The sequence below is a fragment of the Chiloscyllium plagiosum genome, unplaced genomic scaffold, assembly GCF_037043375.1.
Source record: "Chiloscyllium plagiosum isolate Xiang-an unplaced genomic scaffold, Cpla_swu_hap1 HiC_scaffold_49, whole genome shotgun sequence".
NCBI lineage: Eukaryota > Metazoa > Chordata > Chondrichthyes > Orectolobiformes > Hemiscylliidae > Chiloscyllium > Chiloscyllium plagiosum.
In genome coordinates, this window is record NW_028270187.1 from 24,030,781 (window position 1) to 24,045,805 (window position 15,025).

Genomic DNA, 15,025 nt, shown 5'->3' on the forward strand with positions numbered 1-15,025 from the left:
TTACTATGTTCAGAAACTGCATTTTAGATTGAGGTGAACACAAACTGCAATTCTCATAAACACCATGGAATTTAGCAAAATTTATTGAGTCGCTTCTCCTCGATTCCCACACAGGTTTCCAACTCAGTTGGTATCCATGAGGCTCATGTCCAGGACTGAGCATCTCTGCAGCAAATTGCACGGTTAAGGTAAAAGGCAAGGAAAGTGGCATCTCGAACTGGCTCTGAGGACAGAGCATCCTCACAATGTGATCTGTCGTTCTCGGATTGTAATGCTACCTCCGGTTTTAGGGTGGAGAACATTCTTTGGGACTCTTATTCTGCAAAACAGACACAGTGACTGTAACTCTGCTGCACGGTATGATGTGGAACACGGCCTGCTCAGCTTTGTGCATTTTCCCTGTAGTCCGGTGTGTTTCGTGTTCCGTGTAAACGTGAAAGGTGTCCTGTTTCGAGCAATGGGTGAAATCATTTAGCAAAGCAAGAATCGAAATTGCAGTAATGTCAAGCAGCTCATGGTAATTTGACCAAATCATAACTGATCATATGTTCTCACGCACTCACAGATACATTTGTAGCTGAAAAGAGTCTGAGACGATAGATTGATTTTTGTCTGGATTGATGGGCTATCATGATCTGCTGCGAAATTGATATTGTAGACGGGCACATCCCAGCAGCTGTGCGAGTCGGAGAGGGGTCGTGGACCCCTTTTCACCTGACTTTGCATGTGTTGTTATGCAGGAGCACAATTGGAAGTGCAAGAAAATGGGCGGCCCCGGCGGCTGGTAGTGTGGCCGAGCGCTCTAAGGCGCTGGATTAAGGCTCCAGTCTCGACAGAGGCGTGGGTTCGAATCCCACCGCTGCCATTTCTGCTGATCAACTCCAACGACGCCGCTTGTTCAAATGCGGTTTCGACCCCTACTGCATTTCTGTTTGAAACAGAAGAAAAATGAGTTTTCTTCCTGTGGAATTAACTGTGGTGTGGTAAAGTGCCGAATTTTCCGAAGTGTCTGTGCTGTCATGATCGTGTTCGCCTCCCGCGCGGAAAATCGCACGCAGCTCTACTGTTGCTTCACGTTCCAGGCAAGTTGAGATTTTACTGGAACCGAATGGAGACTGTTATTTCATCGCTGTTGTGAAACAAAGTCCTACGGTGACTCGACTCGTCGTTATTTGGTTTTCTGGCCAATGAGAAAATCGTTCCAATGAATTTCGATGTCATTTGTTATTGAATTTCTCCCATTTACTTCATCTCCGTCCTGGACACATCCGAAGGGAAAGGTAATCTAATCGCGACTGTGATTGGTGAAATTCACTTTTTATGGCCCACTCTTATTATGTTCTTTCTTTCTCTCTTTTCAGCATTGTCTCGGAAGTGGTGGTGCACTCAGTCTCCAGTATGTTTGAAAGAGTAGTTTGGAATTGCCCTGTTGTTAGTTGTGAGATTACTTTATGGCTCATGCCCCCGGACTGTCTCACATTTAGCATTCATGCTCGCTGTGTCTAAAACTGCATTTGGTTTGCCAGTTTTGTTTGTGTTCCGTGTTAAATGCTTCCGAACAGACGAAATGATTGTGCCACAGACTGCGACGGCAAGCTCCGCTAAAAAGTAATCCTTTAAAGCCGGTGTAAGCAACACAACGTTATTGGGGTCCACCGCGTAGAAACAGATACTTCGGTGTATCTCGTCCATGCTCACCACATAGCCAAAATGAAACAAGTCCCATGAAACAACGAGCTATTGGAAACAGAAAGGTGAAAGGTAGAATGGCTTCAACTGTCATTGCTGGATGCCACTGAGCCGCAGCACGGCCGGCTGAGGCTGGTTTCTGTAGTGAAGTGGTCATCACGCTCGCCTTACACGCGAAAGGTGCCCGTTTCGAAAGTGGGCAGAAACTGCTTTGTTCTTCAACTGCGGACCTTTACATGGTCAGGAACGGAGCTTTCTTGCTTGCTTTCCCATCTGCAAACCTGCCTTCGAATATGCTTGAACAAATGTGCTCTCGTAGTGAAATGTAATGCAACTCCATTTAATTACTGTGCAAAGCATTGTAAAGTTTTTCTCCAACCTGGTTCTGTTCATATGCCATTCCGTTTGAGAGTGTAGTTACCGCCTTCTGATCCTTTCACGAAAAGCAGTACCGCATTTGCATTCCTTGCGCAGGCGGCCCGGTTCAAAGACAGGGAAGAAGCTGATGCGCTGGTGTCACAGCGCACCACGGATTCCTGAACTAGTCTGTCTGTCAAATGTACCCCAAAGTCGTCTCTGAAAGACCTCATTTGGAAGCTGTCTGTCGTTATTCAACGTGCGAGAGTTGGCACCAGAGGTCCTGAATCATGTTTTGGAGCAGTTCGCACGTTAGTGGCTCATTCAATCAGCAACGCAATGAAAGAAATTACACTCTCAGAGGAACCTCTGGACTTGTGCTTTCATAGCGTCGCTAGTATTAAGGTGCGCCACGTGATCTAAGCCACGTCGGAACTGAAACGGAGGAATCGACAGAGAGGCTACAGAATGATATCGCATCCATTTGGTTTTCTTTAAATCACTGAGGAGCAGGAAAATGTACACGGGGAGGGCGAGTGGGGAAGTGAGGCAGTTCCAGCTCTGGTGAAATTCCTTCTTTGTGATTCACTCAGCAACCAGAGACGTGAGGGTGACTCAGGCGTGAGAGCTCTTCACATCGAGAACAAAAAGCACTCATGGGCAGTTAGCACCTCTTCTGCAGTGGGAGTGGGGTGAGGTAATTACCTTTTGACTTCTGTTACTATGTTCAGAAACTGCATTTTAGATTGAGGTGAACACAAACTGCAATTCTCATAAACACCATGGAATTTAGCAAAATTTATTGAGTCGCTTCTCCTCGATTCCCACACAGGTTTCCAACTCAGTTGGTATCCATGAGGCTCATGTCCAGGACTGAGCATCTCTGCAGCAAATTGCACGGTTAAGGTAAAAGGCAAGGAAAGTGGCATCTCGAACTGGCTCTGAGGACAGAGCATCCTCACAATGTGATCTGTCGTTCTCGGATTGTAATGCTACCTCCGGTTTTAGGGTGGAGAACATTCTTTGGGACTCTTATTCTGCAAAACAGACACAGTGACTGTAACTCTGCTGCACGGTATGATGTGGAACACGGCCTGCTCAGCTTTGTGCATTTTCCCTGTAGTCCGGTGTGTTTCGTGTTCCGTGTAAACGTGTAAGGTGTCCTGTTTCGAGCAATGGGTGAAATCATTTAGCAAAGCAAGAATCGAAATTGCAGTAATGTCAAGCAGCTCATGGTAATTTGACCAAATCATAACTGATCATATGTTCTCACGCACTCACAGATACATTTGTAGCTGAAAAGAGTCTGAGACGATAGATTGATTTTTGTCTGAATTGATGGGCTATCATGATCTGCTGCGAAATTGATATTGTAGACGGGCACATCCCAGCAGCTGTGCGAGTCGGAGAGGGGTCGTGGACCCCTTTTCACCTGACTTTGCATGTGTTGTTATGCAGGAGCACAATTGGAAGTGCAAGAAAATGGGCAGCCCCGGCGGGTGGTAGTGTGGCCGAGCGGTCTAAGGCGCTGGATTAAGGCTCCAGTCTCGACAGAGGCGTGGGTTCGAGTCCCACCGCTGCCATTTCTGCTGATCAACTCCAACGACGCCGCTTGTTCAAATGCGGTTTCGACCCCTACTGCATTTCTGTTTGAAACAGAAGAAAAATGAGTTTGCTTCCTGTGGAATTAACTGTGGTGTGGTAAAGTGCCGAATTTTCCGAAGTGTCTGTGCTGTCATGATCGTGTTCGCCTCCCGCGCGGAAAATCGCACGCAGCTCTACTGTTGCTTCACGTTCCAGGCAAGTTGAGATTTTACTGGAACCGAATGGAGACTGTTATTTCATCGCTGTTGTGAAACAAAGTCCTACGGTGACTCGACTCGTCGTTATTTGGTTTTCTGGCCAATGAGAAAATCGTTCCAATGAATTTCGATGTCATTTGTTATTGAATTTCTCCCATTTACTTCATCTCCGTCCTGGACACATCCGAAGGGAAAGGTAATCTAATCGCGACTGTGATTGGTGAAATTCACTTTTTATGGCCCACTCTTATTATGTTCTTTCTTTCTCTCTTTTCAGCATTGTCTCGGAAGTGGTGGTGCACTCAGTCTCCAGTATGTTTGAAAGAGTAGTTTGGAATTGCCCTGTTGTTAGTTGTGAGATTACTTTATGGCTCATGCCCCCGGACTGTCTCACATTTAGCATTCATGCTCGCTGTGTCTAAAACTGCATTTGGTTTGCCAGTTTTGTTTGTGTTCCGTGTTAAATGCTTCCGAACAGACGAAATGATTGTGCCACAGACTGCGACGGCAAGCTCCGCTAAAAAGTAATCCTTTAAAGCCGGTGTAAGCAACACAACGTTATTGGGGTCCACCGCGTAGAAACAGATACTTCGGTGTATCTCGTCCATGCTCACCACATAGCCAAAATGAAACAAGTCCCATGAAACAACGAGCTATTGGAAACAGAAAGGTGAAAGATAGAATGGCTTCAACTGTCATTGCTGGATGCCACTGAGCCGCAGCACGGCCGGCTGAGGCTGGTTTCTGTAGTGAAGTGGTCATCACGCTCGCCTTACACGCGAAAGGTGCCCGTTTCGAAAGTGGGCAGAAACTGCTTTGTTCTTCAACTGCGGACCTTTACATGGTCAGGAACGGAGCTTTCTTGCTTGCTTTCCCATCTGCAAACCTGCCTTCGAATATGCTTGAACAAATGTGCTCTCGTAGTGAAATGTAATGCAACTCCATTTAATTACTGTGCAAAGCATTGTAAAGTTTTTCTCCAACCTGGTTCTGTTCATATGCCATTCCGTTTGAGAGTGTAGTTACCGCCTTCTGATCCTTTCACGAAAAGCAGTACCGCATTTGCATTCCTTGCGCAGGCGGCCCGGTTCAAAGACAGGGAAGAAGCTGATGCGCTGGTGTCACAGCGCACCACGGATTCCTGAACTAGTCTGTCTGTCAAATGTACCCCAAAGTCGTCTCTGAAAGACCTCATTTGGAAGCTGTCTGTCGTTATTCAACGTGCGAGAGTTGGCACCAGAGGTCCTGAATCATGTTTTGGAGCAGTTCGCACGTTAGTGGCTCATTCAATCAGCAACGCAATGAAAGAAATTACACTCTCAGAGGAACCTCTGGACTTGTGCTTTCATAGCGTCGCTAGTATTAAGGTGCGCCACGTGATCTAAGCCACGTCGGAACTGAAACGGAGGAATCGACAGAGAGGCTACAGAATGATATCGCATCCATTTGGTTTTCTTTAAATCACTGAGGAGCAGGAAAATGTACACGGGGAGGGCGAGTGGGGAAGTGAGGCAGTTCCAGCTCTGGTGAAATTCCTTCTTTGTGATTCACTCAGCAACCAGAGACGTGAGGGTGACTCAGGCGTGAGAGCTCTTCACATCGAGAACAAAAAGCACTCATGGGCAGTTAGCACCTCTTCTGGAGTGGGAGTGGGGTGAGGTAATTACCTTTTGACTTCTGTTACTATGTTCAGAAACTGCATTTTAGATTGAGGTGAACACAAACTGCAATTCTCATAAACACCATGGAATTTAGCAAAATTTATTGAGTCGCTTCTCCTCGATTCCCACACAGGTTTCCAACTCAGTTGGTATCCATGAGGCTCATGTCCAGGACTGAGCATCTCTGCAGCAAATTGCACGGTTAAGGTAAAAGGCAAGGAAAGTGGCATCTCGAACTGGCTCTGAGGACAGAGCATCCTCACAATGTGATCTGTCGTTCTCGGATTGTAATGCTACCTCCGGTTTTAGGGTGGAGAACATTCTTTGGGACTCTTATTCTGCAAAACAGACACAGTGACTGTAACTCTGCTGCACGGTATGATGTGGAACACGGCCTGCTCAGCTTTGTGCATTTTCCCTGTAGTCCGGTGTGTTTCGTGTTCCGTGTAAACGTGAAAGGTGTCCTGTTTCGAGCAATGGGTGAAATCATTTAGCAAAGCAAGAATCGAAATTGCAGTAATGTCAAGCAGCTCATGGTAATTTGACCAAATCATAACTGATCATATGTTCTCACGCACTCACAGATACATTTGTAGCTGAAAAGAGTCTGAGACGATAGATTGATTTTTGTCTGGATTGATGGGCTATCATGATCTGCTGCGAAATTGATATTGTAGACGGGCACATCCCAGCAGCTGTGCGAGTCGGAGAGGGGTCGTGGACCCCTTTTCACCTGACTTTGCATGTGTTGTTATGCAGGAGCACAATTGGAAGTGCAAGAAAATGGGCGGCGCCGGCGGCTGGTAGTGTGGCCGAGCGGTCTAAGGCGCTGGATTAAGGCTCCAGTCTCGACAGAGGCGTGGGTTCGAATCCCACCGCTGCCATTTCTGCTGATCAACTCCAACGACGCCGCTTGTTCAAATGCGGTTTCGACCCCTACTGCATTTCTGTTTGAAACAGAAGAAAAATGAGTTTGCTTCCTGTGGAATTAACTGTGGTGTGGTAAAGTGCCGAATTTTCCGAAGTGTCTGTGCTGTCATGATCGTGTTCGCCTCCCGCGCGGAAAATCGCACGCAGCTCTACTGTTGCTTCACGTTCCAGGCAAGTTGAGATTTTACTGGAACCGAATGGAGACTGTTATTTCATCGCTGTTGTGAAACAAAGTCCTACGGTGACTCGACTCGTCGTTATTTGGTTTTCTGGCCAATGAGAAAATCGTTCCAATGAATTTCGATGTCATTTGTTATTGAATTTCTCCCATTTACTTCATCTCCGTCCTGGACACATCCGAAGGGAAAGGTAATCTAATCGCGACTGTGATTGGTGAAATTCACTTTTTATGGCCCACTCTTATTATGTTCTTTCTTTCTCTCTTTTCAGCATTGTCTCGGAAGTGGTGGTGCACTCAGTCTCCAGTATGTTTGAAAGAGTAGTTTGGAATTGCCCTGTTGTTAGTTGTGAGATTACTTTATGGCTCATGCCCCCGGACTGTCTCACATTTAGCATTCATGCTCGCTGTGTCTAAAACTGCATTTGGTTTGCCAGTTTTGTTTGTGTTCCGTGTTAAATGCTTCCGAACAGACGAAATGATTGTGCCACAGACTGCGACGGCAAGCTCCGCTAAAAAGTAATCCTTTAAAGCCGGTGTAAGCAACACAACGTTATTGGGGTCCACCGCGTAGAAACAGATACTTCGGTGTATCTCGTCCATGCTCACCACATAGCCAAAATGAAACAAGTCCCATGAAACAACGAACTATTGGAAACAGAAAGGTGAAAGGTAGAATGGCTTCAACTGTCATTGCTGGATGCCACTGAGCCGCAGCACGGCCGGCTGAGGCTGGTTTCTGTAGTGAAGTGGTCATCACGCTCGCCTTACACGCGAAAGGTGCCCGTTTCGAAAGTGGGCAGAAACTGCTTTGTTCTTCAACTGCGGACCTTTACATGGTCAGGAACGGAGCTTTCTTGCTTGCTTTCCCATCTGCAAACCTGCCTTCGAATTTGCTTGAACAAATGTGCTCTCGTAGTGAAATGTAATGCAACTCCATTTAATTACTGTGCAAAGCATTGTAAAGTTTTTCTCCAACCTGGTTCTGTTCATATGCCATTCCGTTTGAGAGTGTAGTTACCGCCTTCTGATCCTTTCACGAAAAGCAGTACCGCATTTGCATTCCTTGCGCAGGCGGCCCGGTTCAAAGACAGGGAAGAAGCTCATGCGCTGGTGTCACAGCGCACCACGGATTCCTGAACTAGTCTGTCTGTCAAATGTACCCCAAAGTCGTCTCTGAAAGACCTCATTTGGAAGCTGTCTGTCGTTATTCAACGTGCGAGAGTTGGCACCAGAGGTCCTGAATCATGTTTTGGAGCAGTTCGCACGTTAGTGGCTCATTCAATCAGCAACGCAATGAAAGAAATTACACTCTCAGAGGAACCTTTGGACTTGTGCTTTCATAGCGTCGCTAGTATTAAGGTGCGCCACGTGATCTAAGCCACGTCGGAACTGAAACGGAGGAATCGACAGAGATGCTACAGAATGATATCGCATCCATTTGGTTTTCTTTAAATCACTGAGGAGCAGGAAAATGTACACGGGGAGGGCGAGTGGGGAAGTGAGGCAGTTCCAGCTCTGGTGAAATTCCTTCTTTGTGATTCACTCAGCAACCAGAGACGTGAGGGTGACTCAGGCGTGAGAGCTCTTCACATCGAGAACAAAAAGCACTCATGGGCAGTTAGCACCTCGTCTGGAGTGGGGGTGGGGTGAGGTAATTACCTTTTGACTTCTGTTACTATGTTCAGAAACTGCATTTTAGATTGAGGTGAACACAAACTGCATTTCTCATAAACACCATGGAATTTAGCAAAATTTATTGAGTCGCTTCTCCTCGATTCCCACACAGGTTTCCAACTCAGTTGGTATCCATGAGGCTCATGTCCAGGACTGAGCATCTCTGCAGCAAATTGCACGGTTAAGGTAAAAGGCAAGGAAAGTGGCATCTCGAACTGGCTCTGAGGACAGAGCATCCTCACAATGTGATCTGTCGTTCTCGGATTGTAATGCTACCTCCGGTTTTAGGGTGGAGAACATTCTTTGGGACTCTTATTCTGCAAAACAGACACAGTGACTGTAACTCTGCTGCACGGTATGATGTGGAACACGGCCTGCTCAGCTTTGTGCATTTTCCCTGTAGTCCGGTGTGTTTCGTGTTCCGTGTAAACGTGAAAGGTGTCCTGTTTCGAGCAATGGGTGAAATCATTTAGCAAAGCAAGAATCGAAATTGCAGTAATGTCAAGCAGCTCATGGTAATTTGACCAAATCATAACTGATCATATGTTCTCACGCACTCACAGATACATTTGTAGCTGAAAAGAGTCTGAGACGATAGATTGATTTTTGTCTGGATTGATGGGCTATCATGATCTGCTGCGAAATTGATATTGTAGACGGGCACATCCCAGCAGCTGTGCGAGTCGGAGAGGGGTCGTGGACCCCTTTTCACCTGACTTTGCATGTGTTGTTATGCAGGAGCACAATTGGAAGTGCAAGAAAATGGGCAGCCCCGGCGGATGGTAGTGTGGCCGAGCGGTCTAAGGCGCTGGATTAAGGCTCCAGTCTCGACAGAGGCGTGGGTTGGAATCCCACCGCTGCCATTTCTGCTGATCAACTCCAACGACGCCGCTTGTTCAAATGCGGTTTCGACCCCTACTGCATTTCTGTTTGAAACAGAAGAAAAATGAGTTTGCTTCCTGTGGAATTAACTGTGGTGTGGTAAAGTGCCGAATTTTCCGAAGTGTCTGTGCTGTCATGATCGTGTTCGCCTCCCGCGCGGAAAATCGCACGCAGCTCTACTGTTGCTTCACGTTCCAGGCAAGTTGAGATTTTACTGGAACCGAATGGAGACTGTTATTTCATCGCTGTTGTGAAACAAAGTCCTACGGTGACTCGACTCGTCGTTATTTGGTTTTCTGGCCAATGAGAAAATCGTTCCAATGAATTTCGATGTCATTTGTTATTGAATTTCTCCCATTTACTTCATCTCCGTCCTGGACACATCCGAAGGGAAAGGTAATCTAATCGCGACTGTGATTGGTGAAATTCACTTTTTATGGCCCACTCTTATTATGTTCTTTCTTTCTCTCTTTTCAGCATTGTCTCGGAAGTGGTGGTGCACTCAGTCTCCAGTATGTTTGAAAGAGTAGTTTGGAATTGCCCTGTTGTTAGTTGTGAGATTACTTTATGGCTCATGCCCCCGGACTGTCTCACATTTAGCATTCATGCTCGCTGTGTCTAAAACTGCATTTGGTTTGCCAGTTTTGTTTGTGTTCCGTGTTAAATGCTTCCGAACAGACGAAATGATTGTGCCACAGACTGCGACGGCAAGCTCCGCTAAAAAGTAATCCTTTAAAGCCGGTGTAAGCAACACAACGTTATTGGGGTCCACCGCGTAGAAACAGATACTTCGGTGTATCTCGTCCATGCTCACCACATAGCCAAAATGAAACAAGTCCCATGAAACAACGAGCTATTGGAAACAGAAAGGTGAAAGGTAGAATGGCTTCAACTGTCATTGCTGGATGCCACTGAGCCGCAGCACGGCCGGCTGAGGCTGGTTTCTGTAGTGAAGTGGTCATCACGCTCGCCTTACACGCGAAAGGTGCCCGTTTCGAAAGTGGGCAGAAACTGCTTTGTTCTTCAACTGCGGACCTTTACATGGTCAGGAACGGAGCTTTCTTGCTTGCTTTCCCATCTGCAAACCTGCCTTCGAATATGCTTGAACAAATGTGCTCTCGTAGTGAAATGTAATGCAACTCCATTTAATTACTGTGCAAAGCATTGTAAAGTTTTTCTCCAACCTGGTTCTGTTCATATGCCATTCCGTTTGAGAGTGTAGTTACCGCCTTCTGATCCTTTCACGAAAAGCAGTACCGCATTTGCATTCCTTGCGCAGGCGGCCCGGTTCAAAGACAGGGAAGAAGCTGATGCGCTGGTGTCACAGCGCACCACGGATTCCTGAACTAGTCTGTCTGTCAAATGTACCCCAAAGTCGTCTCTGAAAGACCTCATTTGGAAGCTGTCTGTCGTTATTCAACGTGCGAGAGTTGGCACCAGAGGTCCTGAATCATGTTTTGGAGCAGTTCGCACGTTAGTGGCTCATTCAATCAGCAACGCAATGAAAGAAATTACACTCTCAGAGGAACCTCTGGACTTGTGCTTTCATAGCGTCGCTAGTATTAAGGTGCGCCACGTGATCTAAGCCACGTCGGAACTGAAACGGAGGAATCGACAGAGAGGCTACAGAATGATATCGCATCCATTTGGTTTTCTTTAAATCACTGAGGAGCAGGAAAATGTACACGGGGAGGGCGAGTGGGGAAGTGAGGCAGTTCCAGCTCTGGTGAAATTCCTTCTTTGTGATTCACTCAGCAACCAGAGACGTGAGGGTGACTCAGGCGTGAGAGCTCTTCACATCGAGAACAAAAAGCACTCATGGGCAGTTAGCACCTCTTCTGGAGTGGGAGTGGGGTGAGGTAATTACCTTTTGACTTCTGTTACTATGTTCAGAAACTGCATTTTAGATTGAGGTGAACACAAACTGCAATTCTCATAAACACCATGGAATTTAGCAAAATTTATTGAGTCGCTTCTCCTCGATTCCCACACAGGTTTCCAACTCAGTTGGTATCCATGAGGCTCATGTCCAGGACTGAGCATCTCTGCAGCAAATTGCACGGTTAAGGTAAAAGGCAAGGAAAGTGGCATCTCGAACTGGCTCTGAGGACAGAGCATCCTCACAATGTGATCTGTCGTTCTCGGATTGTAATGCTACCTCCGGTTTTAGGGTGGAGAACATTCTTTGGGACTCTTATTCTGCAAAACAGACACAGTGACTGTAACTCTGCTGCACGGTATGATGTGGAACACGGCCTGCTCAGCTTTGTGCATTTTCCCTGTAGTCCGGTGTGTTTCGTGTTCCGTGTAAACGTGAAAGGTGTCCTGTTTCGAGCAATGGGTGAAATCATTTAGCAAAGCAAGAATCGAAATTGCAGTAATGTCAAGCAGCTCATGGTAATTTGACCAAATCATAACTGATCATATGTTCTCACGCACTCACAGATACATTTGTAGCTGAAAAGAGTCTGAGACGATAGATTGATTTTTGTCTGGATTGATGGGCTATCATGATCTGCTGCGAAATTGATATTGTAGACGGGCACATCCCAGCAGCTGTGCGAGTCGGAGAGGGGTCGTGGACCCCTTTTCACCTGACTTTGCATGTGTTGTTATGCAGGAGCACAATTGGAAGTGCAAGAAAATGGGCGGCCCCGGCGGCTGGTAGTGTGGCCGAGCGGTCTAAGGCGCTGGATTAAGGCTCCAGTCTCGACAGAGGCGTGGGTTCGAATCCCACCGCTGCCATTTCTGCTGATCAACTCCAACGACGCCGCTTGTTCAAATGCGGTTTCGACCCCTACTGCATTTCTGTTTGAAACAGAAGAAAAATGAGTTTTCTTCCTGTGGAATTAACTGTGGTGTGGTAAAGTGCCGAATTTTCCGAAGTGTCTGTGCTGTCATGATCGTGTTCGCCTCCCGCGCGGAAAATCGCACGCAGCTCTACTGTTGCTTCACGTTCCAGGCAAGTTGAGATTTTACTGGAACCGAATGGAGACTGTTATTTCATCGCTGTTGTGAAACAAAGTCCTACGGTGACTCGACTCGTCGTTATTTGGTTTTCTGGCCAATGAGAAAATCGTTCCAATGAATTTCGATGTCATTTGTTATTGAATTTCTCCCATTTACTTCATCTCCGTCCTGGACACATCCGAAGGGAAAGGTAATCTAATCGCGACTGTGATTGGTGAAATTCACTTTTTATGGCCCACTCTTATTATGTTCTTTCTTTCTCTCTTTTCAGCATTGTCTCGGAAGTGGTGGTGCACTCAGTCTCCAGTATGTTTGAAAGAGTAGTTTGGAATTGCCCTGTTGTTAGTTGTGAGATTACTTTATGGCTCATGCCCCCGGACTGTCTCACATTTAGCATTCATGCTCGCTGTGTCTAAAACTGCATTTGGTTTGCCAGTTTTGTTTGTGTTCCGTGTTAAATGCTTCCGAACAGACGAAATGATTGTGCCACAGACTGCGACGGCAAGCTCCGCTAAAAAGTAATCCTTTAAAGCCGGTGTAAGCAACACAACGTTATTGGGGTCCACCGCGTAGAAACAGATACTTCGGTGTATCTCGTCCATGCTCACCACATAGCCAAAATGAAACAAGTCCCATGAAACAACGAGCTATTGGAAACAGAAAGGTGAAAGGTAGAATGGCTTCAACTGTCATTGCTGGATGCCACTGAGCCGCAGCACGGCCGGCTGAGGCTGGTTTCTGTAGTGAAGTGGTCATCACGCTCGCCTTACACGCGAAAGGTGCCCGTTTCGAAAGTGGGCAGAAACTGCTTTGTTCTTCAACTGCGGACCTTTACATGGTCAGGAACGGAGCTTTCTTGCTTGCTTTCCCATCTGCAAACCTGCCTTCGAATATGCTTGAACAAATGTGCTCTCGTAGTGAAATGTAATGCAACTCCATTTAATTACTGTGCAAAGCATTGTAAAGTTTTTCTCCAACCTGGTTCTGTTCATATGCCATTCCGTTTGAGAGTGTAGTTACCGCCTTCTGATCCTTTCACGAAAAGCAGTACCGCATTTGCATTCCTTGCGCAGGCGGCCCGGTTCAAAGACAGGGAAGAAGCTGATGCGCTGGTGTCACAGCGCACCACGGATTCCTGAACTAGTCTGTCTGTCAAATGTACCCCAAAGTCGTCTCTGAAAGACCTCATTTGGAAGCTGTCTGTCGTTATTCAACGTGCGAGAGTTGGCACCAGAGGTCCTGAATCATGTTTTGGAGCAGTTCGCACGTTAGTGGCTCATTCAATCAGCAACGCAATGAAAGAAATTACACTCTCAGAGGAACCTCTGGACTTGTGCTTTCATAGCGTCGCTAGTATTAAGGTGCGCCACGTGATCTAAGCCACGTCGGAACTGAAACGGAGGAATCGACAGAGAGGCTACAGAATGATATCGCATCCATTTGGTTTTCTTTAAATCACTGAGGAGCAGGAAAATGTACACGGGGAGGGCGAGTGGGGAAGTGAGGCAGTTCCAGCTCTGGTGAAATTCCTTCTTTGTGATTCACTCAGCAACCAGAGACGTGAGGGTGACTCAGGCGTGAGAGCTCTTCACATCGAGAACAAAAAGCACTCATGGGCAGTTAGCACCTCTTCTGGAGTGGGAGTGGGGTGAGGTAATTACCTTTTGACTTCTGTTACTATGTTCAGAAACTGCATTTTAGATTGAGGTGAACACAAACTGCAATTCTCATAAACACCATGGAATTTAGCAAAATTTATTGAGTCGCTTCTCCTCGATTCCCACACAGGTTTCCAACTCAGTTGGTATCCATGAGGCTCATGTCCAGGACTGAGCATCTCTGCAGCAAATTGCACGGTTAAGGTAAAAGGCAAGGAAAGTGGCATCTCGAACTGGCTCTGAGGACAGAGCATCCTCACAATGTGATCTGTCGTTCTCGGATTGTAATGCTACCTCCGGTTTTAGGGTGGAGAACATTCTTTGGGACTCTTATTCTGCAAAACAGACACAGTGACTGTAACTCTGCTGCACGGTATGATGTGGAACACGGCCTGCTCAGCTTTGTGCATTTTCCCTGTAGTCCGGTGTGTTTCGTGTTCCGTGTAAACGTGAAAGGTGTCCTGTTTCGAGCAATGGGTGAAATCATTTAGCAAAGCAAGAATCGAAATTGCAGTAATGTCAAGCAGCTCATGGTAATTTGACCAAATCATAACTGATCATATGTTCTCACGCACTCACAGATACATTTGTAGCTGAAAAGAGTCTGAGACGATAGATTGATTTTTGTCTGGATTGATGGGCTATCATGATCTGCTGCGAAATTGATATTGTAGACGGGCACATCCCAGCAGCTGTGCGAGTCGGAGAGGGGTCGTGGACCCCTTTTCACCTGACTTTGCATGTGTTGTTATGCAGGAGCACAATTGGAAGTGCAAGAAAATGGGCGGCGCCGGCGGCTGGTAGTGTGGCCGAGCGGTCTAAGGCGCTGGATTAAGGCTCCAGTCTCGACAGAGGCGTGGGTTCGAATCCCACCGCTGCCATTTCTGCTGATCAACTCCAACGACGCCGCTTGTTCAAATGCGGTTTCGACCCCTACTGCATTTCTGTTTGAAACAGAAGAAAAATGAGTTTGCTTCCTGTGGAATTAACTGTGGTGTGGTAAAGTGCCGAATTTTCCGAAGTGTCTGTGCTGTCATGATCGTGTTCGCCTCCCGCGCGGAAAATCGCACGCAGCTCTACTGTTGCTTCACGTTCCAGGCAAGTTGAGATTTTACTGGAACCGAATGGAGACTGTTATTTCATCGCTGTTGTGAAACAAAGTCCTACGGTGACTCGACTCGTCGTTATTTGGTTTTCTGGCCAATGAGAAAATCGTTCCAA

At 46.7% G+C, this 15,025-nt stretch overlaps 1 long non-coding RNA gene and 3 other non-coding genes across 5 annotated transcripts in view; all 4 read left to right on the top strand.

The window, feature by feature from the left end:
• LOC148135658 (uncharacterized) overlaps positions 1-15,025 on the top strand; it is an 830,866-nt gene that overhangs the window by 743,961 nt on the left and 71,880 nt on the right. The gene's annotated exons all lie outside the window — the stretch shown is intronic.
• Positions 6,312-6,393, top strand: trnal-aag (transfer RNA leucine (anticodon AAG)). Its single transcript has one exon. It is a non-coding gene; the product is annotated as a tRNA-Leu (tRNA).
• Positions 11,840-11,921, top strand: trnal-aag (transfer RNA leucine (anticodon AAG)). Its single transcript has one exon. It is a non-coding gene; the product is annotated as a tRNA-Leu (tRNA).
• Positions 14,604-14,685, top strand: trnal-aag (transfer RNA leucine (anticodon AAG)). Its single transcript has one exon. It is a non-coding gene; the product is annotated as a tRNA-Leu (tRNA).